Source organism: Anomalospiza imberbis, chromosome 8, assembly GCF_031753505.1.
Source record: "Anomalospiza imberbis isolate Cuckoo-Finch-1a 21T00152 chromosome 8, ASM3175350v1, whole genome shotgun sequence".
In the NCBI taxonomy this organism is placed as follows: Eukaryota; Metazoa; Chordata; class Aves; order Passeriformes; family Viduidae; genus Anomalospiza; species Anomalospiza imberbis.
This window is the reverse complement of record NC_089688.1, coordinates 7496356-7520994: the sequence shown is the minus strand read 5'-3', so window position 1 is coordinate 7520994 and position 24639 is coordinate 7496356. Positions and strand designations below refer to the sequence as shown.

The window sequence follows — 24639 nt, the reverse complement described above, 5'->3', positions numbered from 1 at the left end:
TCATGGGAAGCAAAGTCCCTGTCATGCAGTGCAAACCCTCCCGTGCCTCAGATGCTGTGTTATACATCAACGTGTTACAGCTCTATTTCCAAACCATGCTGTTTCTCAAAGCCAGTCTCATGGAGAGCTGGTGCTCCCAAAATACTTGCACCACATCTTCCAGTAGCTCAGTCTGATGCACTTGGTGTTTCCAAAAACAGAAACCCTGGCTCAAACTATAGTATTTCCCCTCTATTAATCTCACAGTGATGGAGAACTATCAAGCAGTGTCAACACCTCAGGAAGATGTCAGCTGAGTTCCTGCAATGACTTGAATGAGAATGAAATGCTGACAGTAAGCAACAGATGCCTCTGTCTCTTCTCAGATTGTCTTTAGTGTGAATTTCAACCTCAAGTAAGCTGAAACTACAATGAAACTTAAACATAAAAAACATTACCTAGGACTGGTCCCTCCTTATGTCTTTCAGAAGCACTGTCACAAAATACTTGCCTGACAACCTAAAGTGGGAAAGAAAACAGTGGATGTAATCAGTCAGACTCTGCCTTCTCCAAATGTTGTTAACACTCGTGGTTTCTGTGAAACAAGGAAAGACAGGAGGCAATAACACATGCAAAAGCCTTTCCTGTCACATGCAAGTCCTTTCTGTGAACTTCATGGGACACTAGCATGAAAAAAATAGGGACCAGAATTTTCTTAAGGATTTTTTGTTTAACAAATGTGACTTTTCTTCATGGACTAAGCAAATCATGTACAAGCATTGCCAGGAAAGCTTGCAGCCCAGCTGAACTGTACATTTGAATCTCACCAGTTTCCTTGCCCCTGTTTAAATGCTGAGGAGGAAATCCTGCTGCAGAAAAAGCCTCTGCAATCCCCACTGCTCCTGGTGAGTGTTGCCTACACATCCTCAGGGCTTCTTTATCCACTCTCTCTGAGATCAGGCAAACAGCACATCAGAATTTTGGTACTGCTGAGTCTGTAGCTTGAAGTGGTGACACCAGGACAGCTATGAGATGATTTCTGACATAATGACAGATAAATATTAAGTAAAAAGTTAAAAACATTTTGGGCAATAGCTAAAGTAGAACCATGCATGAGATTCCTGGCATCCCAAGGAACCTCTGGTGCACTCGGAGCCTGGGCTCATATTCTCTTCACATAACACCAAGTGCAGCACTTGGATGACTGACATTTGAGCAGGGATACCTCAGCCTGTTTGCTACAGGATCTGTCCCCTAGAATCAGCCCTCAATTACTACAAAAAACCAAAACCAACCAAACAAAACAAAACAAAACAAAAAAAAAAAAAAAAAAAACCCAACAAACAAATAAATAAAATAAGCCAAAATGTTACTGGAACTCTTACAGAGGCAGCTGAATTACTATTAATATATATTATTATAGTCTAATACTCTGTATTATAATATAGATTATAATATTATTGTGACTATAGAAATATTTCTATACCTTTTTGCATAAATAGATTTAACTGCCAGCAGTGGTGAAATCTGCACTGCTCTAGTGATGGCTATTGCTTGATCCTTGATATCTTTATCCACATACTCCACATCGAGTTTAGTGGAAGTGTGATGCAGATAACAGATTTTTTGAACTCTCTTTGTCATGATTTACTCCCACCCCTGAACATTCCTTAGCTCCTTAGATGATCACCATCTCCATCTGAGATTGCCACACACACGCTCCCTGCACGTCCCTGACACACACCCACACCTACAGCTGCAGTCAGTGCTCCAGCAAACAGCAGCCACTTGAATAGGAGCTAAATACAAATTCTCCAGCCTTCTTCATCACCTTGCAAGGTGTGAACTGATACCAGAGTCAGGCAAGCACACTGACAACCTGTACATGGGATCATATTCCCCATCAAGTCTGTCTCAGATTCCCTGGCTGGTTTGGTTACCAGTGACCAGAAGAAAGAAAAGGGCAGGATGGGACAGTAGCAGGCACATAACAGAAATACAGACTCTTACTTTCTCTCCCTTAGAAGAGAAAGGATTTCCTGGGCTGGATTATCATCTCCTTCCCCTTTTGATTCAGAGTGACAGTTATTTGATCCTGTGTGTCACGCCAATACTTTGGACAAACTAATGTACACCCCTTGAGCAATATTTAGAGCAGGAATATTGGCTAAACTATTACAAACTATTGCATTTTCTTATCAATAGTAACATCTATTTTAACTATTTTAGCTTGGAGGAATTCTTGGTTTTGTTAGGGTTTTTTTGTTGCTTTTTTTTTTTTTTTGTGTCAGCATCTGATTGCAAGTCCCCAGGAAAAGTTCTTGATTAAGTGTCTATACATCAGATGATTCAGTCTCTGCACAAACATGGAAAGACCTTGTTACACTCATTAGAGGCCAGCTCATGCTTCCTTAAGTGCTGGGATAATTAACAACAGCCTGTACTCTGCCAGTTCACAGACAGCTCAAACATGGCAGGTATGGTGTAAGGATAGAAAAAAAATTATAAAAGTCATACAATCATTTTCCATTACATACTGAGTTTTATGCAACCCCAAATACCTCCAGGAAGGGGAACTTGGTCCATACATTTCTCAGAGCATTAGACAGCCAATGTCAGCTCCAGTTCTACACATCACACTACAGCTGTGCCCATTAACTACCATCCATGAATGCCATGAATCCCATCCTTTAGACACTTTTCTGCCAGGAGCATGAAGAGAACTCACTTTCCCCAAACAGCACAAGACAATAATCACTGCTGGAAGCAAACGTAGGAGGGAAAAGTGTTACAGATCATTGGCTGCCTCCTGAGCCATCCCTACAAAGATTTCTTTGTAGGAGGAACGATGGAGGAAACACAGATAAAACCAGTCAGGGAGTGCACTTGTCAGATTAAGAGGATGCAGATATGGACCAGGGCTTTCTCCTTTCACAGGGTGAGTGCAGACAAGTGGAGTTCTGAAAATACCTGCTGGAAAGGACAGAACTATTGATCTGCATTAAAGGGGAGGGCAATGCAGGTGGGAAGGGAAAGGGTGGCTATAAATACAAAAGTAATTCCATTTTTTCAGTCAGAAAGGAAAAAGAGAAAATGTCTGCTCCTATTTTACTCAGCAAGTGAAAGACTTTGTGATTTGTAATCAGAACAATAAAGCTAGCTCCTAATCTGCCCAATTTCTCACTTGCTGTAAGCCGACACCTGATCTGTCTGCAGCAGGGGTGAAAATGATTGATCTGTGACTTTGCTGGCATAATAAATGCCAGTGTACATAGAAGAGGTTCATTGGCTACCAGCTTGGGTTATCAAATCATACCAGCTATATATCTGACTATAAACACAGATATTTTGTTATTTTCTGTCTCCTGCTTGGAACCCCTGACTGTCTGCAAGGGGTTGTGAGGAAAATAAGAGGGGCAGTGAGTCTTGGTGAGAGGGAGGTAGGGAGAACAGCACACACAAGTTTACCATTTGATATTTTTGGCGCTTTTCATTCCTTTTTTTCTGTAAAAGCTTTCAAGAGCTATGCCTTTCCCTTCTGTGCCTCTGCCACAAGTACACAACCAGCCTTAAATATAGAGAAATTTGTTTTTCTTTGAGCAAAAAAATATTTTCAATCCTAAGGAACAGCCTGTATTCTTGTCTGAATCTTCAACAACCTCCCTTCTGTTTACACTGCTTTCCTCCTCTTCCCTTCCATCCTTTCCCTTTTCTGACCCTCAACCTCTTCTGTCTTGGTCTGGAAAAAAAAAAGACTGGACTGCCTTTAAAGGCCATTCTCAGTCAGAAGAACATGCATTTCATCAAGACTCACTGCCGTTCATATTTCCACAAAAGCTTCTAAATGCAATAAAAGCAGCGCAAAAAAGGACATATTTCCTGTTGCTGTTTAAAAGATGAAAGCAGAAAACAGCTCAGAATTAACACCCCAGTTCCCCTCCAAGATGAGTGTTTTTAAAAAAACCAAAGTATAACAGCAGTAATACCAGAGAGATGCCATTGTTTCAAACCTTTTCTTTCCCTTGTTCTTTTTATTCTTTGCTTTGTGTTTTGGCAGCTGTGACTAATTCTGCACCCTGGAATTGTTCTGCAGGCTATTAATGTCTGTGACCTTTTGCATCAACAACAGCTCTACTTTCCAGTCATTTCTGGAAGTGCTACCTAATATGAATTTAACCTGACAGAGGCAGCCTCCTACACACACACACAGACAGGGCTCTTTCTGAGACATGCAGGAGTGTGCTTCATCCCGTCCATATACAAGACAATCAAATCCCTTCATCAGAGAGTTATCTGCCTTGCAAACAGCTGTGTTTCATGGCAACAGGCAACAACCACCTCTGTTACAACCTCCCCAAATGCTCCTGGGGAAATAAAAGGAGGTGGGATGCTTTCATTATATAAGGAAAATAAGATCTCATTAAGTCTGCGCCATTCTCATACTTAATAGGGTTCTCCTTTGAGTAGCTCTGCTGCTGCTTTTACTTTTTAAGAGTGTGTGAAGAACCCCTATGTGATCAAACAGATATCAAGAGCATTCTCCAAATCTGTGATCACATGCCTGCTAAATCAAGAGGGCCTCTCGTTCTTTTTAGATTCATTTCATCAAATAGACTGGAGTCTAGTTCCCAATGGCACAGCAGTGCTGCAGGAGTCTCCCATGCTGGAAACAAGTAGCAGGTGTCCTCTTCCAAAACAAGCTAAATGGTAAGCAGATATGCAGGATGAAAGGGCTCAAAATACAGATGCTTTTAAAAACACTCCAAAATGTCAAGGTATGCCTTTCTTCACTTAGGAGACAAAGATTGGTCAAAAGGATTTGCAGAAACTTGGTTTTGTTTGGTTGTTTTTTTTTTTTTTTTATCAGGTTAAATGAATTGCCTCAATAAGTCAAGAATTACCCAGCTTAACTCCTGACTGGTTTATGCTTCTTAGAAACCAAAGTTAAGATCACAGGTGTTGCTTCTCCTGTTAAAACAATGAATGAGATGCTAAAAGAGGCTGCAGAAATGTGCTGGAGTCCAGCAATGCCTAAACCAGACTTGACTGTTATAGAACAGTAAGTGCCTGTGTAAGCTTTCCTTGGAAAATAAGAGATCTAGGAATTCCAATTATGTTCCTTGCCAGCTGCCATCAGACATTAACTTGTCTGACAAAATTTTTTGTGTCTTTTTTTCTCCTGGTTTAGGCTTCTTATTTTTTTCTCCAGTCACACAAACCAATGAGCAGGGCCTTCTGGAAAATTTCCCCTGAAATCCATTTGTCAGGGAAAAATGAGTTTCTGACAAAACAAAACATTTCATGAAATTTGTCTTCCTCATGATATATATTACATGTTCCTAAAAATCTGTTCAATTAAATTCTTTTTAGATGAAGCTCTTCACATTTTCTGATGAGGAGCTGACTATTTGTAAGGCAAATTAAGACTAAAAAAAATGTTCTAGCCTGGTTTGTGTTTACATTTTCCTTGGAAAAAAATCCCTCATCACACAGCTGTGTAACAAATGGGCTGGCTGATCAGGGAGCCACAGTACCAAGAAAAGCAGACATGATGGCCTGGAAAAAAACAAAACTAAATTGCTCCTTCCTCTAGTAAAGATTTTTGCAGCTGGGATTAAGGGGCAGGGGAGGTAACATTATAAATGTAGGGAAACATTTCAGGATTCCTGAGAAGTCTTGAGTTCCTGGGAATGAGTGATCCTCTCAGAAACCCATCTTCCAGAGTGGAAGAGGACTGTGATTTCTCAGACTGTCTATATAATACAGTGCACAATGATGAACCTTCATCTGGAAACCATTACAATACAAACTGTGACTAATACTACCAGAAGTGTTGTTTTTAAATGACTCGGCTCCTTCTGATCACCCGCTGCAGGAACACTTCCCTCTGGAGTCAGTGACTTGAGATGAGCCCAGGGAAGGAGCTGCTGCTCACTGAGAGCTGCTCAAGAGTCCCATTCCAGCTCCTGGCAATGAATAGTGGAGTTATTCAAATCACCACCATACATGGCTGCTCCTCTGTCACGTTAGAGCTGACAGGGAAAGGCCTGGATGCCTCTGGAGCTGGTACCTTGGAAATACCAACCCACCCGCACGGCTCGGTGAGCACTGGTTGGGCAGAGCAACCTGGGCACAGCAGCACATCTGCTGCCTGGATTACACTTGGTTTGAAAAGAGAGGCACAACTCTCTGCTGATGTATTCATGAGAAATAACTGGGAAAAAAAAAAAAAAACTTAAAAAATGCAAATTTGTTTTGCTGTATCAAATATGTTCTTGACTCTTGTCTAAAAGGCCCATCTGGTCTAAAATCATGCAGCACCTGTGTGAATTTTTATGTATTCATGCTTGAAGTGTTAAATATTCCTTGTTGTAAAAATAAGTCATGGATAATAAAGAGATTTTTTTTTTATACGCTTGCATGTTGATGTACCCCTGACTTTAGTGTACCCACATTTGCTGGATTCTTCAATAAAAGGGTTTTCACACAGAGATGGGCTTGCTGGGCAGAGAAGAGAAAACAAAAAGATGAAAAAATGGGCCTATTTTTCATATCCCAGCAATAACTTTCTTTACAACTGTCTAAGCTGAGCTCCTCCAGCTCTTTTCTGATGTAGAAAAACAATATTCTCAACCTTTCTAAAAAAGGTAGCTAAGTCACAGAGCAAAGAAAGAAATTAAATACTGCAGAAGTTATCTACATCTCAGACATACACCAGCAAATCCCAGTTAGTTTTGAGCTACACACGTATGTTCTCTATCCCAAACAAGAGCTATGTCCCCTGGATTTTTTCAGTGCTGTACTTTTAACTGCCAGAGAAGTGCAGCGGAACATTGTTCTCCAAGATTTGCCTTCTGTAATTCAGAATAAAAGAATGGGAAAGAATGAACTGATGGTGTTGAGGTCACTGGCATAACGTCCTGGGCTACAGAAACAAACTTCATCCACACCAGTGCAAACCTGCCCATTTCCTAGCTGGCTGAAAAAAAACAGCTTATGATTCAATTATCTCTTTTCAAAATACAGCATGAAATGCCACTGTGATGCATATGATTTGTGTTTTTAGGTCTCAGAGGACTAGAATAAAATACACTTTGAGTTTTCATGGTTATTCAATTGCAATGATTGCATTAAGAAGGAGACATAAAATCTATAAATCTGAAGTCTGCCAGGGTACACAAAGCTACTGCCCATGGCTGGCACCAGGCTCAGGCCCATGGAGACTTCAGGACTCTCTACAGAACTTTGCTGTAAGTTGATGTGGTCAGCCAGACTCCCACAGCCAAGAATACACCTGTGTGCTCTCAAGAAGGGATGAGAAGAGCCTTCTCACATGGACTTCCAGCTCTTCTGCTGTTTCCAGAAGGGGGATCAATTAGTTATAGTTCTGCTCCATTTGTAGCAGAAAAAGTTTTCCGTTTACTCCTTAGGTAATCTTGTGCAAAGTCAGGTCAGCCAAGAGTAGGTGAAAGATCTAGAAAAAAGTTGGAAGGACAAGGGTAAAAATCATCCTTAGCATCCTGCTCAACTGAGCAATTACAATGCTGCTGGAGGATTTAAATGAATCAACTTAATCAGTCTCCTTATCATTGCAATTAATTGCTGGATTTCTAAGGCAGCATCACTGTTGCTCAGTATTTTTGTGACTCTTCACCTTCCTCATTTACTCATCTGGTGTAAATTAAACACAGCTTAGAGAGCTGCCTGTTCTTAAGCATTCTTTGTTATGCAGTCTTCATAATTTCGAGTTTTGAAATGTAAAGTACATGTTAGAATCCAATTAGAATGACAAATGAATAATGAGAAAATCTAATGGCATGAAACAAATTTGAAAGCTTAAACAATTTCCAATTTCCACTTACATTGTATATAGCTGATGTAGCTCACCTTGCCAAATGGCACCATTAGCATTTAGACTTCAGAGGAACACCGTATGCAGTGAAAGGATATTGATCACTTTATGCACCTGGAAGGAAAATGAAAGCTAAGAAAGGTGGGACAGTTCTGGATGAGGTGTGATTGCAATTGCCTTAATCCAGACTCAGGGATTAAGGAGGTCATCCCTCTATGGCTGGAGCTGTTCCCTCCCTGGTAAGGCATGTGCAAACCAAAATTTCTCTGTAAATCCATCACAGACAAGCAAAGAAAAGGCACCATTCTCTCTCTTCACCTTTTCATCTGGGAACAGACTTTCCAGACTCAGCAGGACAAGCTAGAGAATCTTTTGGGGTGCAGGTCTCAGGTCAGAAAAGGGAGAGGTGTTGGTTTGCTACACCAAGAAGTCAAAAGTCTTTTTATTTCAAGAGATATTTGAGAAGAGAACAAGGGAGGTGGTATAGAAGAAAGTGGAAAGGTGAGAACAAAGGAAGCAGAAAAAATGGTAATGATTGCACTAGAGAGAGAGATAAGCCTGTAAAATCATTTAACATTAGTTTAGTGCATAACAGAATTTAGTATTCAATCATCTGGGCACAGGTATGGAAGAGGGAGGAGAAGCAAAGAACAGAATAAACACAGAAAGGAGGACTGAAACATTAATGGGACCGGGATGGGGAGGGAATGAATGCCAAAAAATAGTTCAAGGAAAGGAACCAGGGGCTGCACTGCTGAGGTTGGACAGGCAAACATGGATTTAAGCATAGTCTCAGTTTTTTTTCCTGCTGCTGTAATTTAAAGCAGCTCTTTTTATCAGTTATACTACCAAGCTGTGGCAAAACATAAGTACTCACAGATATAAGCAGATAAAACAGGACACATGCATGAAACAAAGGACAGTTATGGTAATTTTTAAACTTTCAGGACACCTGAAAGCACCTGTCAAAGCAAATTTGCTCAGGGGTCAGTAGCAGTGATGAGCAAACCTGGCCAAGTTTAGATACAAGTTATTAACTTTGATGGAGAGCAGAAAAATGATGCTATGTATTCTCATGCTTGTGCAGCTCCTGTTCACTCACTTTCAAAAGGTTCCCTTGCTGGCAGAAACCTGCAAACATGCATAGACGTCACTTCTCTTCCAAAAGGATTCTTTCCAGACAGGTATCAAGAAATACAACATGAAGAAATTATCTAAAAAGAAAAAAAGAGACAGAGGAATTTATTAAGATGTTCCCTTGGCATAGCAATATTGCACAAATACCCTGCAGGACAGTGTGCAAGCTTCTGGGAACACATTAAACCTTGGTTCTTCAAACTTTGCAAGTAATTGCTTAAAGGCAATATCCCCAGCAGCCAAGTGAGGCTGAACATCTGGGCAGGGGATGTTTGATTCCTAGGTGGAGCCTGAAGCCAGGGCTGCAGGACACTGGAGAAATGGCAGATGACATTTTCATGCTCTGCTTCTGTTCTGCTCCTTCCTGCCCTCGGAGGGGCTGCATGGTTAGCAGACCAGAAAGGCTGTGTCTGAATGGATTGTCTGAACATTTTTTTTTTTTTTTTTTTTTTTTTGGAATGAGGACTTCCAGATCAATACCAGACCATTAGCACTCCAACTGGTCCTGCGCATATTCTGGAGCAAACAAACAAACAGAGCAAGAGAAATCACAAGGACATTTTTTTATACAGAGTTTAAATCTAACTGCCATATAGAAAACATACAATAAAACTGCACTCTGCTTCCCCTTTCTGTGAATTAATCAAACTGTAAACTACTTTTGGTAAAGCTCTCATGATCACAGGTCCAAGACTGTCAGTCTAACACATAGAAATGCTTTGCCTCCACTGTGCAATGGAGCTGTCTTTGAAGAGCTGTGAGCAGGCTCAGAGTTTGGCAAGGAACCTGATGTGTTGGTCTAGTGTTTGTGCCCACATAACCCTGCATCATTAGAAATTATAATATTTTGCTGTCCAGGAAAACTGGACAAAAAAAGCTCCTGCTCAAACCACAGTTGCTAAATGAAAAACCAAACCCAATGGCCCTTCAGTTCCAAATGGCAACTGCAGGAAAAACTTTTAAATAACTGCAGATTTTTTCTAGCTTTTGCTACTGCCCTCATCTCTGTGCTGAGACCCTCTAAGCTTTATATGATCTTCTTGCCATAACAGCAGTGCAAAATACCTGACTCATCCCCATACCCAATATATATTTGAGTCCATACCCCATTGCTCTGTTGTCACACAAGCTCATTTCTTCCTAGTAGTGACAAATGAGGATGATGAAAAATGTGATCAAACATGCAACACCAAGCAAATATGATTTTGGAAGGTGGTTATTTTTGTGGTTTTGCTGCATTTTCTTTCAGTTTTTGTCATCAATTTTGTGTAGCCTCAGTAGAGATGAGCATGAAAACTCTTAACAATTTTTTTTTTAATTGCTGCTTTCACTATCAGTTTCTGCCACCTTTTTTCTCCCTCTGCTCTTATGTTTGGCTCTGTCACACAACTTTTGCAGAGAACTGAGAACAACCAACCAGCCAGTAAAATGGTGACACCCTGGAGAGCCTGCAGCCTTCCTTGGCAATTATATGAAAGGCAATTTGAAGATTCTCAAAGCCACATGGAAAACAAGTTATCCCAGAAATAACTTGTCTATTCATTATTAAAAGCATTTCTGCATCTTTGTACCTTGCACCACTGAAGTCTGTCACTTATATAGCAAACACAAGTCAAAATTTCATAAATTTCACTTACTAAGCTTCAGACCCAAGAATGCAGATAATCTGAGATGTTCAAAAGGGTTGTGCTTTTATGAAAGATGAGATTGGAACAACATATTTATTCAAAGTTAGCATCATATGTCATTGTTGTAGTTCACTGTACGTGAATTCCTGGAAATATGACTCTACCTGTGTCTGCATGCAGGAGAATATTTGTGTAAATGTCCAAATTTAGGGTTGTTATGGCTCTTTTCACATCTCTTTGTAAATGTCTCTTCCTGTTCTGCCCTCTGTAGCCTTCCAAATTTTACCCTTGGGTTCCATTTGCAGAAATCAGGTGATTCATGAGAAAAAATTTTTCTCCTGCCAGTTTACATCCCCTGTGGTATGGAGCAACCAGGGCACTTGATGGCCACCCTGAGAGGTTGGCAGGAGCCAGGGCAAAGAAGGGAGGGCTGCCACTCATTTGGCCTCAAATGAGCACCTGAAATCCTCCGCTGCACGAGCAGAGAAGCAGGATTTTGTATAAAAGTTCTCAAAAGTAGGACCTGGAATTTCAACAGGGTTGATTCCATAGAGAATCATAGATTTTGTCAGGTTTTGTGTTTCTGACAGGGATAGCTGTATCATATGGATTAGGAAGCTTTCAATCTGTGCTTGTTTTCTAGCAAATATCTGATTAAACTACTGAGAAAGCCAGGGGGAAAGGATTAATGAAGCTACTTAGTACTGTCAGCTTTCATAATAAGATAAAGGGAATTTCAAGGACCAATGAAATAGAATAAATGGAAGAAAGATAACATTCAAACAGCAAAAGTAGCTGACTACATATTCACTCAAGTATTGAAGGTATTTTAGAGGTGAATTTGCTCTGTTGCTTGGCAAATTTAAGTGTCTGATTGACTGACTGATGTTTGCTTGAATCTGAAAAGTCTCAAGGCATTTGTTTGAGTTACTCAGAAAGTAAAACCTTTTCCAAGCCCATTAAACAGCACAGAGCAGATCATCATTTCCCCATCTCTAATTCAGAGTTTCTGCTCTTTGGTCAGCTACAAAGACCTGGTCTCAGCAGGACCTAAAATCTCTAAATAATCTTCTCATGTGTGACCCTAATGATGACAGTACTACCTTTCAAAAGGAATTTCCACACTGTCTCTCCTTGTACTGAATTTGATCCTGCTGCCTGTGGCCTTGTTTTCAATGTTTTAAGTCTTTATCCAAAGGAGTGTTACACACACCAAGTGAGTTTTACATAGCTACAGCAACACTGTTCCTGTTCTGGAAAGTTTTTTGCCTCCACACCCCCAGTATGAAAATCTGAATTAATTTACAGCTTCCAAATGAGCCTGATGGAATTTGCACTGCATTTTAGATTGAATTTTGCCAGCAGAAAGTTTGGCCTTCAGTGTTGAATTATTCCAATTTCAATCCAAATAGAAGTTCCAGTCTGTTGCTCTGAGTTTACCTTTTTTTCTTTTTTCAGGAGACTTCTTTCTACATTATCTTTATGTGAGTCATTATGAGATTAGTGGCATTTTCTGGGGTTTATAAGAAAATCCCTAAAAAGTTTAACTGCTCTTATATCTTCTGAATGAGATAAAGAACAGCCTGCCTATTATCTTTGTATTGTCTATCCCTGGCATGACCTTATCTCATGGTGCTGCAAGAAAATATTTATTGACATTATTTCCAAGTCTACTCTTTTCTCAGGCCCAAACAGAAGTTCCATAATTTTCAAGCATCCAGTAAAAGTGTGTAGGTAGTAAGAAATACTCTATATTGTGAGAGAAGATGCTTGGTGAAACTTTCCCATAAACTAAAGATTTCACAGGTAGGTTTTTGATGTGTCAGACAGAGAGGGTTCGAATTTCTGGTCTGATTGGAAGGCAAACCAAGGCTCGATTCCAGGGAACAGCCCTATTTTATGTACTAGTCAGAAGCCTTTGCAGCCTGATCAACAAGTTTGGGCTGATGTAGACCTGCTGGTTCTCTAGTGCAGTCTGTTTAACACCTCTGAATTTCATTTCAGAAAACAGAGTGCATTTGGATGGGTGGGGTGATGTGCTAGTAATTTCCCATGTGTAGAAAAAGGCAGTTTTCCCTGTGGTCCCTCTCCTGAGCAGAGCAGTGCTGAGCACCGTCCCAGCACAGAAATTACAGGGCTCAGCAGGGGAAGGGAGGAGGATCTAGCAGAATGCTGGCCCAGCCACACAGGGCACCTTGTGACAAGGTATCTAAATCACAGCAATTTGTGAGACCTGCAGAGCCCAGGTGAATGGCAGGTGTGAGATTTATAGGAACTCCTTGTAATCCTGCAGCAACAAACCCTTTGGAGAACACAGCTGTGAAGGGGGAAGAGACAATGTGATGGAGGGAAGAAAAGCTGAACAAAGAACAGATATGTCCCTTGTAGGAACAGTAGGGAGAGGGAGAAAAGAGAGCATTCTTTATTTTATATGGGTTTATTCTTCATTCTAAATATGTTATATTTCCCTCCAGAAGTCATTCTCCACAGTTTCTTTAAATTCAGCTAGGGAACTGCTCTTTCCACTGGTAGTTTTTCAGGCAAATTGGATCAAGTTGCAGCCTAGATCAGCCTTATGCTGTGTTTCCACCACCAATATTCTACTGTCAAAGCAACCAAACTATTCTTGAGAGGAATGTTCTTTTTGCAGCAAACTTCCCCTTCTCTAAAGAATTCCCCAACAGGGCAGGAGAACATATTTTTCCTGTGTCACGTGATCCTCACACAAGGAAAAAGAGGCACAGAACATGGAATTTCATTTGTGCCTGTTCTGTAGCCTCAATAAGCTGGCAATCCCTAGTTATTTTCAGAATGGAACAACCTACTTTTTTCAACCCCTTGTTATGAATTTTGTTTGGAAACTTTCCCAAAAGAATCTAGGCAGCAGAAGATTAAATGTGCCATCTTCACAAGTTCCCTATTTCACCTATGCCAGTCTGACACATGAGAAAGGACCCCAGTACCATTGCAGGGAGACACTGAATAAGAAGGATCCTCACATGGACAGAAAGTTCACACACTTATTTCTGACTTCAGGGCTGGGGCCATATTTTGTAAAAAGTCTTTCCAAGCATTCTGCAACACAATTGGAATTGGCAGGTAAAGAAATGAGAAAATGAAAAAGAAATTACCTCCAGTGAAGAACACATCCCTTTGTGTCTTGACACTCTTCCCATGGATCTGGTTGTCTGGTGCTCAGGACTATTCTGTCTGTACCACTTCCAGAATATTCTTGGTAATGTCAGGGGCTCTAAGACAGGCAGGGTAAAACACCTTACAGGAGTCCTAGGCTACAAAAAAGGAAAAATGTGACTTGGAGTTTATAGCTCAAATATAAAAACAGTTAAAACTGAAACAACTGTTGGAAGGAGGAGAAGAAACTGCACAGGTTCTTGTGGCCATCAGCCAGAGCACCTTTTGCACTCACCCAGAATGGCCAGAGCACTTCACCTCCAGCTGCAGAGGATGCCCATTTTTTCTGAAAGAGAATTGTTTTGCTGCCTGTCTGGTAAGGCAGGTTCAGCCATGCAAGTGCTAACAGAACTGTCCTGGAGAGCAAAGACTGCTGGATCAGGCAGCTGTTCCTTGCTAAAAAGAAAGACAAGGAGTTCATTTGGGTTGTAAACTCGCTTTTGTTCTTACTTTCCAGGACCTCTATTTACAGAGGGAATGTGGACTCTCTTCTGTCCTCTAAAGAACCTAAAAAGTTCCCAACACTTCAATACCCCAGTTCATAGTCTGTCAGAAAAGGTAGATGGAGATGGGAGAATGAAAAAACCTTTCCACCAATACCTTGTGAGGTTATTCAAATAAGATCACTGGAACAGCAAGAAACATCCTGAAAATAGGTATACCATTAAAGAACCCCTAGGTTTCATTATGCAGCTTACATCTGAGTGAGCACCACTTCCTTTTATAATTTCCCTGATATGTGAAAAAAAACCAACTGCACAATCCTGCAAAAAATAATATGAAATACAGTACATTTTGTCCAGTAAACATGCAGAACAAAAGCATCAATGCAACAGCATCACCATTTTCCAAGCCTGGAGCACAGCTGAAGGTTATCATTGTATCTGTAGTGCTTACACCTGTGAGAAGCACAACCTGATGAATAAGGATGTGATAATGTTACAGAAACCTGCTGATAGCAGAGCAGCTCCCTCTGACATCTAACTTATTCTATGTGGCTCAATCATTATTACTTATTTCTCTGCTGCAAGATTTCACAAAATTTCTGAGTTGGATGGGACCCACAAGGATCATCAAGTCCAACTCTAAAGTGAATGGCCTGTACAGGGATCAAACTTATGCCCTTGGTGTTATCAGCACCATGCTCTGCCCTGCTGAGCTCTTCTCAGGGTTTTATTGCACATTGTACCACAGTTTACAATTAAACTAAACCAATTATTACAATTTGAACTTGGCACAACAAAAAACAAATTCCAATTTTGGGAAAAGATTCCGGGACCCTCTTTATCTCAACGCAGAGTTCACAATTTCACTTTCCCCTTCTGAAATTCAGTTCTCATAAGCAGCATCTCTGTATTTCCTGCTGTATCATGTGCTGCTCCCTCCATGCACAGATGACCAACTACACCTGGTGTTTAGACAATCCCTGAGTGACATTTCTCTATAAGGGTATGCTCAGATTCCCTCAGTGTCTCTGAACAGTGCGAGCTAAGATCCCCCCCTCCTTGGGTAGTAGGTTTCGCACACAAAAAAGTTAAATCTGGGTGGAAAACACAATTTTTTTCTTGCACAAAAGTTAAAGTTTTAAAAAGTTATCCAACTCTGAAACATGAGTATCACAAAAATATAGTTTGTACTCAATATACAAAGACAAGGAAATATGTTTCTGAGTCAATCAAATTATTTTGGACTCCTTAAGTTTGTGTGTTACTTTCCCACATTTGACACGCTTAGTGTGCAGGGTGACACTGATACCTGGGCTCCTTCCCATGAGCAGGACAAAATCAAGCCTGGATCAATGAGGAGCAATTTATGTCTCTCTCTTTATGGACAGAAAGCTCTGAGAACATTTCTTTCTACTTCTTTTGAATTTATAAAATCCCTGATGTACTTGTTCTGGTGAAGGAGGCAAATAAGGGGGAATAAGAGATGTAAAGAATTATATTGGCCCTGCAATGTAATTATATATATATATATATATATATATATATATATATATATATATAGGAATCAGGGGTGTTAGTTTGCCTTTATAATATCTGTTTTTTTATGATATTTTAGTGCTCAATTCTTTATCTTTATGACAGCTCATGCCAGCTGGTGATTGATTTGGTGCTGGAAACATACACACACAAGAAATACTCTTCATAGTGAAAGGGCCGTTAGAACACATTTTCTGAATGATGCCTGGTAAGAAACTCCTCCCAGACAGTCAATGGCATTCCTATAGGGCTGCAAATATTCAGTAAGTTGCTATTTCTCTTTCTAGCACCTAGATGAAGGAAAAAAAATTATGTATTCTACCCAAAAGTACCACTGTGCAGGTGATCCATCCACTGTCACTTCAGCAGCAATGAATGAAAATGAATGGTGCCCTTTAATGAGTACCATGGCTCCTTTGAGTACATCTTGGAGGCATCTCAAGAACACAGAGAGTGAATTTTCAGTTAAAAGAACAGGACTAATGGAAGTGAAAGTGGGCATGGCTACAAGGGAGACAGGAGAGATGAAGCATTCCCAAGCTGCTGTATTCATACCCAGAATACCTGTGGAATAAATTCACTGCTCAAAGCAGAAATATGGCTGTGTGACAGACGTCCAGGTAAGTCACAGCAGTCCAGACTGCTGTTCTCAAGTCTTTCTTCCCTTCAAATCTAAACTGCTTTGTTGCTAAGAGATCTGGAAGTCACTGCTAGGTTTAGTTACACTTCAGAACACTCACAGGTCTGACAGGTTTTGAGACTGAGCACTGAACAGATCAGACCATCCTCCACATAAGTCAGCCTTGCACTGTCAGACAGTTCAAGGTTGTGCCAAAGGCCTTCCCACCTTCTAAGGACGTCTAAATTCATTTGCAGGGAGATTAATCTTGTTGACAGGTAAAGAATGTAACTGGAAAACATCTGGAAGTTTAACTTCCTAAGCTGTGATCCTTCTAAGGACCACAAAGCCCAGGAGAGAAAAATTGTGTTGAAAACTTTGTTCAACAGAGGCCTGAATGAGAAATAGTTCTGTGAATCAAGGACTGATGGCCTCCAACCCTGATGAAGTGTTGAAGGTGAGTTTGCCATGCTAACACATGCTGACATTGGCACAACAGAAAATTATTCATGTAAACTGTGTATATGTTGTGTGTATAAAATTATGCAGGGGCCTCTGTGCATTGATGGAAATCCCAATGACAGCTGGAGAGTTCTAAGACCTATTTTCTGGGATTTTGCAGGCAGCAGGTATTTTTTTCTAAGCCCTGACACCATTTGCAACAGACCTCATGACTCTCCTCCTGGGTAATTCCCTAAACTGCTGTCTCAACACTACATTTCATTCCATGTCAGTTCTAAGCAGGCTTCCCTTGGGCATCACAAGAAGCCATTCAGGGACCACAGGATCTTGGAGAGGTTCTGCAAGAGGCAAAAGAACATCTGCTCTGTTAGCCAGGGCCATACTCAGCAGTAACTAAAGAGGTAAAAGTAGGAAAAAAGAAAATAGGTACAAAGCTGGAGGGCAAGCTACAAAAATCAAACCAAAGCTACAAAGACAAGTTGGTAAAAAAAAAGGAACAAATTCATTCTGGAGATCTCTTCTGGTGCCACACTGTATGAAGCACTGTCATTTTCTTCTCTTGGTGTCCCACAATACCAGGACTTTGGGGCTTTTAATATTAACTCAGCAGTATTTGTAGGCCCTATGAACATATTTTTCATTGATTGCTCTGGTACAGTCCCAGGGGGAAAGACCCTCTCATTCCTTCACTGAAATTCACTATATGTGTTTCTCTTCATGGTAGTTCACTTTTGCAGGAGGGGAATTGAGCTACTCTGATTTGTCTCCAGGACACACAATAGTGGATGGAAATAACACCCAGGCGTTGTAAAAGTTCTTAATACAATTACTTTTTGCTTGAGGCAAAGCAAAAATCAATAAAACATTGGCATTTGGTGTGAAAACCTCACATTTCTTAACCTGCATCAGTCCTTGGATTTTCAGTTCTCTGTGGAGGTGGAAAGAATTGGAAGAAGTCATGCAAAGTCCATACCAGGAAAAAAAAATAATCAAAATTTGGCACAGAAGTACCAAGCCTGTGAGAGAGACAGAATCTGAAAACCAGGCTAGTGGGGAGCCACATATTCCAATCAACTGTCATCAAATACAGGGGTTCCATATTCACAATTGACTTCCAGCATCAACCAAATATTTTAAGTCTTGTTTCATACTTTCTCCAAGAGTAAAATGCTTTCCAAAACTAAAATGTTTCCATGGAGAGGGAAAAATCCACTATTTTTCTATGAAAATAACAGTTTTCCTACTTTCTTTAAGATTAAAACATTAGATTAAAAAAAAAAAAAAAAAACACACACACAACCAAACAAAAAAAAAAAGGACACAAATAGTTTCCCCATGCATCAACTTTGCAAAATTCTCAATTTTGCAGTTATAGAACTTTGGGCTTGGAAAGAGGAAATGGGTCCAGTGCTCAACAGAGATTGCTTGAGATTCTTGCTTTCAGGTTTTCTGCTTCTACAGGGAACAACAAACTCCAAAAAATGTGGCAAATACAAATGGCCCTAAAATTTAAAACAGGAAGAATTTTTAGCCAAAGTTCTTAAGCTGTTCCTTGCAAGAAAAACAGGCAAAATGGCAAACCTCCCTTTTTGCAGCAGAACTGTGCAAGATGTCTGAGGGGGAAATATAAGTGAGATCAAGACACTCCAAACTCCAAGAAAGCTTCTCCCCATCCCCAAAATGTTCTATGGATGGTGTCACGAGATGCACACGAACATTCCGAGTGCTCAATCTATCAATCAAACATATACCACTGCTTAGCAGTGGCTTGGTGCTCCCTTCCCAGAAACACAGCATGCCATGGTTAACCTGGGAAGTGTTCAGACCACAATATCAATCCCCTTCTCAGCACTGCAGAGAAAAGAAGTGAGCAGCAGTCTGAGGCTGCCGATGTTCTTGCCATCATCCTCTTGGTCAAAGCTCCAAGGAAAGAAAACCTTAAGTACCCATTTCTTCTTGGTGCTGCTGGATGTTTTCATTCTTGGTTCCTTCACAAAGGTGAGCAACAAAAGCTGTGAACTCACCGAGCAAGTAGGGAAGATGGTTTCTTTACTCAGTTTGTTTTTGTTGTTTTGGTTTTTTTGGTCTTAATTAGGCAAACACATCTTTCCCTGGCTTTGGCTAAGACCCAATGTACTCCCCCACTGTCTTTTCAGCCCAGCACCTCCTCTGCCTATTTTTCCTGGCATTATCAGTTCATGAGGAAAAGAACTTACTATTAAATAAGGGGCTGTAATTTCCCCTGGACTTGGTGATTACAGGGCTTCAGCCTGAATATATGCACATTTCTGCTGCATCTTGCCTAACAAGATTTGATTGAATATTAATTGAGATTTCATACCAAACTGAACTGTACTAATTTGTTCATTATTTTTGTAAGACAGTTTTGGGCTGGGTCTTTGACATCTGACCAAAATGACTCTTTAAATTACGGCCTTATATTTGTAGTATTCTTGTAACAGATAATTTGTAAATGCAATGTACAAGCCAGAATGACATGTCTACAGTTATTGTTGAAAACTTAGAATGAAAAATAAATTAGAATTCTAAGGTGCATCTCAGTAGCTCCATAATCACATTTGGCCATGATAATAAAGGTTGACACATTCTTTGACACTCTATGCTATTCCCCAGTGACAGAAAGCAGAAAATTCATGACATTTTGCTTATTAACTTGAGCACTTCATTAAATAATATGAGTAAGTAAAACGTTAAGCATGGTACTAATATTCTCTGAGAATTCAAGGTATGAAAATGACTAAAAGTGTTCCTAAGCATTCTTCAGAGGCAAAGGCTAGTTTGTTGTAGCCCAGACACTAAGAGTGTATTACACAACTGTACTGATGCATTTCATACCAATACCTTGGACCAGAAATCTCCAGTGCAGGCAGGAGCTGTGACTTCCAGCACCACTGTCACTCCCTTTCAAGAAATGACTCTGTACTCAGGCAAGTGGTAAGGGGTTCTGTGACTGAGAGAGCAGATTTTTTAGTAATAGAAATGGTTTCATGTGAACGTTTATTTGCCTGCTCTCAATTAACTTGTTTATTTTACCACGCATGCTAATTTGAAATTGTGGTTTAGACACATTTAAATAGCATTTGCTAATTAGCAAATTAGAACCTGGCAAATCAGATGCAAATCACTGATTTATATACACAATGTGAACTCTCTTGGTTCTATTTTTCCAGCAGTTATTTAATTCTGGAAAACTGAAAGAGCATAGAGTGTAAAACCTCCCTTCACAGCATAGCTGGGGCAGGGGGTTGCTTGGTTAGTCAGTTGTTTCAACAATTAAATGAGCCACTCTATTTACATCAGCAAATCAAACTTGTTTGGAGTTATATCTGTATTGGAGACCGAGAGAAGGAGTATTTCAAATTTCAGTATTACTTCTTTACGTTTCCAATTACTTCTGCCACAGCCATCCTGTGTATTTTTTGCAAGGATAGGGAACCACTGGCAGAGAAATATTTGTGAGAGCTGCGTGACAATTTTAGACATCACGTGTCTTGGTAAGGCTACTCCTTTTTTAGTCTCAGGCCAAAGTAAGCCAATAATTTCATTTTTTAATTGCTCACGTGTTACTCACACATGGATAAGTTTCCACTGAGCTTTTAGTTCTAAAATGCACAAGATAGAGATCTCAGATTTAGCCTCGAGCCTTTTCCCTCCATGGTTGTCAAAATAAAGAACAAAGGAATTCCACCTGAAATTGACTGTATTTCAGTGAAAGTCAAGACATTTCACACTACAGAGAAGATAACCTTGGAAAATCCCCTTGTTTCAGGATAAGAGAGGCCAGTTTCCCTTCTGCTTAGAAACTGTGACTGCCTTTTTTAGGCAAGATTCATGTCAATTGTTATATTATTTTAACAAATGGTCTTCACAGCAGGAGGGAGCTTCCTGTTTTTAAGATAAATTCTTAACAGCTCCAATTGTGGCCACCTACAGACCAGATTTCATGCAAAACCCAGAGTCCCTATTTGAAAGGTGAAACAAAGGAGCTGTTAAGAGAAATAAGTGTAAGATGTGGGAATGAAAATGTGCCAAACTTTACAAGGGAAACAAAACAAACCAAAAGAGCTGATAAAAGGGAAGTGAATTACTGGCATGCTCCTTTCAAACTAACAGAAAATACATTTACTAGAAGGCCTGCCTGTTGCTGGGACTCCCTGCAGCACGGGGAGCCTTCTTAAAGACTCTAAAAGGACTGGGGATGTTCCTCCATGAAAGGAGGCAGTGCAGAACTTCTTTTCCTCTTACCAAAGCAGAAGGAAGCACTGGGTGTTTGTGGTTTTTTTGGTTTTTTTTTGTTTTGTTTTGTTTTTGTTTTTTTTTTTTTTTTTTTTGAAAATTTGTGTAATATGAGGCAGCTGAGCTAAACACTCTGACAAACCCTGACTGAAATTTTAGGTGCTGATTCTACACACTCTGCCCTTCTGCCCGAATCCTGGGAGTCCTGCCAAAGGCAGGGGTGGTTGAACACACACCTCAGCCTTTCTAGGGCTGGGACCTCACTGAAACACAGGCCAGCCCCTGCTGCACACATCACTTCAGCATTTCAGGCCAGTCCTTGAAAGGGAACATCCAAATCAACATGAAAATTTAGGTCAGCTAATGTAATCTAAAACCTGGATTAAACCGCTAAACTTCAAAGAAACAGATTATCTTTCAACCAGATGTGTGAGGGCAGGCACTGACAGCTGGGAGAATTTGAAATGTGGGCTAAAAGCCAACCAAAAAAAGTGAGACTTCTCCCTTGGTAGCTGAGTTTCTGCCAAAAGACCCCCAATCCTACAGGTATCCTACCCACTGCTGCCTTCCAGATTCCAGGAATGCACACAACACAAACTCTGGAAGTTTAGACACAAATGTGGTACAGGAGACAGCCCAAAACTCCTTTTCACCTTAAATTAGGTGAGACTCAAAGCCAGCACACGAGGACATGACAAGGATCCAGTGCGCAGAAGCTGTCAATGCCATCCAGTTTGAATGTGGTGATCAAGGACCTTCAAACAAGTGAAATGTCTTTCAGTGAAAGGAATAAAAAGATGAAAGATATTTTTGTAAACAGAAAAAAACAAAGCTGTCACATACAAAATTACTTCAGAGAGGAAGAGGAGTTCGGAGATGTTTTCCTAGTTTGATCTAGTATTCCTCCAAACCAACTAACGGCACTACCTATACTCTATCTTGTTAGGAAGAAACTGCTCTTTAAGTTCTTCTATGGCATGTGGATTTGAGACCTGCATATTTACATGAAAAGACCTGCAAGGAACTTTGCATTTTAGGTGGCCAGTTGAATCCTCACTCTTTGAATCTGTGAGCAGGAAAAAGCTAGCACTGACTTTGCTGTCTTGTTTATTTAATAAACAGGAGTCGAAAGGCACAGAGAAATAGCCCACATGAAACACATGAATAGTTTAATGACAAACAAACAAACATATGAGGCAGCAGAGTGCTGCACAGCAGTATAAAACCCAGAAAACCCTCTATAGCACCTTCAATCAAAGGGAGAAAGCAGTGTGATGAAGGAAAGACGCAGGAAAAGAGAAAAAAATGGTCATAAAATAGAAATAATTTGTAACTCTACACTTGCCAGGTGAAGAGCAGAAGAAAGGAAAATAATTAAATTCATCATCAAGAACAGGTTCCTGAGGAGCTGATTCATGTTAAATCATGCATGCAACTGTTGTCTGAATTAAGGCCTAGAAATCAAGGTCCAGGCTTGTAAACACCTTTGGGTGTCACAGTATTGAGCACAACCTTTGGCCAAGCAAGTAGTCCAGGGGAGCCCCAGTGAGCTACCTGGGATGTGTGTGCTCCCTACGAGGAGAGCTGAAGGGACAGCAGCCAGGAAAACCCTAAGGAGCCATGGGAAAATCATCACTATCCGAGTCCCCTTGAAGAGGGAGCCTGCTCTGACCTGAGCAGTGTCATCCCAGGTCTGAGGTGAGGTTCTCTCCTGTCAGGACAGGTGTTCAGTGTAATTGTCCCCAAACAGTGCCTCCAGGCTCTTCCCCTGGCTGCCATAATCCCAGCATGGGACCACAGAAGCCAGATAACCAACTGGGAGCCAACAGAGCCAGCCAAGCAGAGAGGCATCTCTCAGAGCCAGCAGGGATTTCCTGAGGACAAACCTAAAATCTCACCTTTCCCACAAATAAAAACTAGAGGAATATACCTGCTTTGAGGAGCCTTTCCCCTCCACAAAACCACTTCCTTTAACCACCCTCTTCAAAGCCAAGTAAAATCTTCTCCTTCCTTCCTTTCAAAAACCACCACTATCCTCCCTTTTATTACTGAGGGTTTAAAATACAAAAAATAAAGTGTCTTTTACCGTCATTAGCTCACCCAACATCTGTATTTTTTTAATGGAGGGGGAGAGAAACTGTAATGTCTTTTGAAAACATGCAAGGATCCGCTTCACCAGATTTTAAAATTACAGTCTGAAAATGAACTGCATGCTCTACTTGGAGACTTTTCCAGAGGAAAAAAAAAATCAACATGTTTTAAGATACTGCTTTGTAAACCTAGCATAGAACCAGCTTCAGTCTATCATATCAAGGTTCCTTCTGGATTGATTCTCCCAGACTCCCAGAAAGGTTTCATCAGCTTACAAGCACAGGGTTGTTGTTTCATTTCCCCTCAGGATTCTGCTGTGTGTCAAAGTAAGAAATTGAGACTAAACAAGAAAACGTGGGGTAAAGTTTAAGTACCTCTGCTGTGAAAGCTGTTAAATGAGAAACAGGCATTGCAGACTACAAGTGCCAATTAGGAACTGGTTCCACTGGGAAATGACATTTTCACATTGTTTCTGCCTTCTGGTTTGCTGTTGACAAATCTGAGTTTAGGAAAGTTATCCTCTAGTTACACATATTCCTGACATCTTTCCTTTGCAGGCCTGTCATAACAGACATTTCACATGAAACTTATTTGCTACTATCATTTTCAATTAATAAAAAATTTCAAATTTTACAATAAAAATATTGGATTGCCTCCTCACTCAATGCAAATCTGGGGTACTCAGTTGTCAGAATGAAGGAATGATTTCTGAAATCTCTGGCTTTTGGCACCTAAATGTAAGTATTTCAGTGAGATCTGATCTGTGATTGACAGGCAGGTAAAATGCAGCCCCAAAAGTCTCCCTTACAGATTGTAAATTGCATTCCATTTGTGGGGAAAGGAAAAAAAAAAAAGGAAAAAAGTCAGAACGACTGGGAGAAAAACATCCAGTGAACGCTTTATGAATCCTGGTGTTCCAAACACTGAACATTATCCCACAGTATTCCAAAAGTGCTTTTTAGGAGCTGAACTTGTTCTTAGGAACACAGCTTGTGCTGTGTGGGGATGTACTTGCCAGGGACGGTGTCGCAGTCCTGCCTTCGAGCGATGACAAGACCAGTGGAGAGCTGCCACCCCTGACAAAGCTCTGCTGCAGGAACATCCCCAGCTTTTGGGATGGGAGATGGTCTGTTCCAAACCCCACAGCAGGGGTTAAAAGGTTTTGAGCCCAGCACAAAAGGCTGTGCAACAATAACAAATCAATGCATACAGAGCCCTAGCTTATGAAAAAGGGCTGATTGACTCCTGAGTGGTTGAAAAGCCATAGCTGAAATTGAAATTCAGTCTTGTAATTCTGTCTCCATATGCTATTGTAATTCCATCAGTCTCCTTTCACCACTCACTCCTGGACTCCTGAGATTTCATGTACCACTTACCCCGCACTTATATCTGAAATCAGGGAAGAGACTCGATCTCATAACATGTGGCATCATGCCACTG

General features: G+C 40.6%; 1 long non-coding RNA gene across 7 annotated transcripts in view; it reads right to left on the bottom strand.

The window, feature by feature from the left end:
- Window positions 1-24639, bottom strand: part of LOC137477870 (uncharacterized) — a 68034-nt gene that overhangs the window by 4602 nt on the left and 38793 nt on the right. For 3 of the 7 annotated variants that reach the window (XR_011001240.1, XR_011001236.1, XR_011001237.1), the window contains 4 exons: window positions 13728-13886; window positions 7867-7945; window positions 7274-7453; window positions 438-498 (listed from right to left, as the gene is read on the bottom strand). This is a non-coding gene — a long non-coding RNA (uncharacterized lncRNA). Of the gene's footprint in view, window positions 1-437; window positions 499-7273; window positions 7454-7866; window positions 7946-13727; window positions 13887-14023; window positions 14041-15975; window positions 16069-24639 lie in introns of those variants that run through there. The other 4 variants (XR_011001235.1, XR_011001242.1, XR_011001238.1 and 1 more) reach the window with 3 other exon arrangements.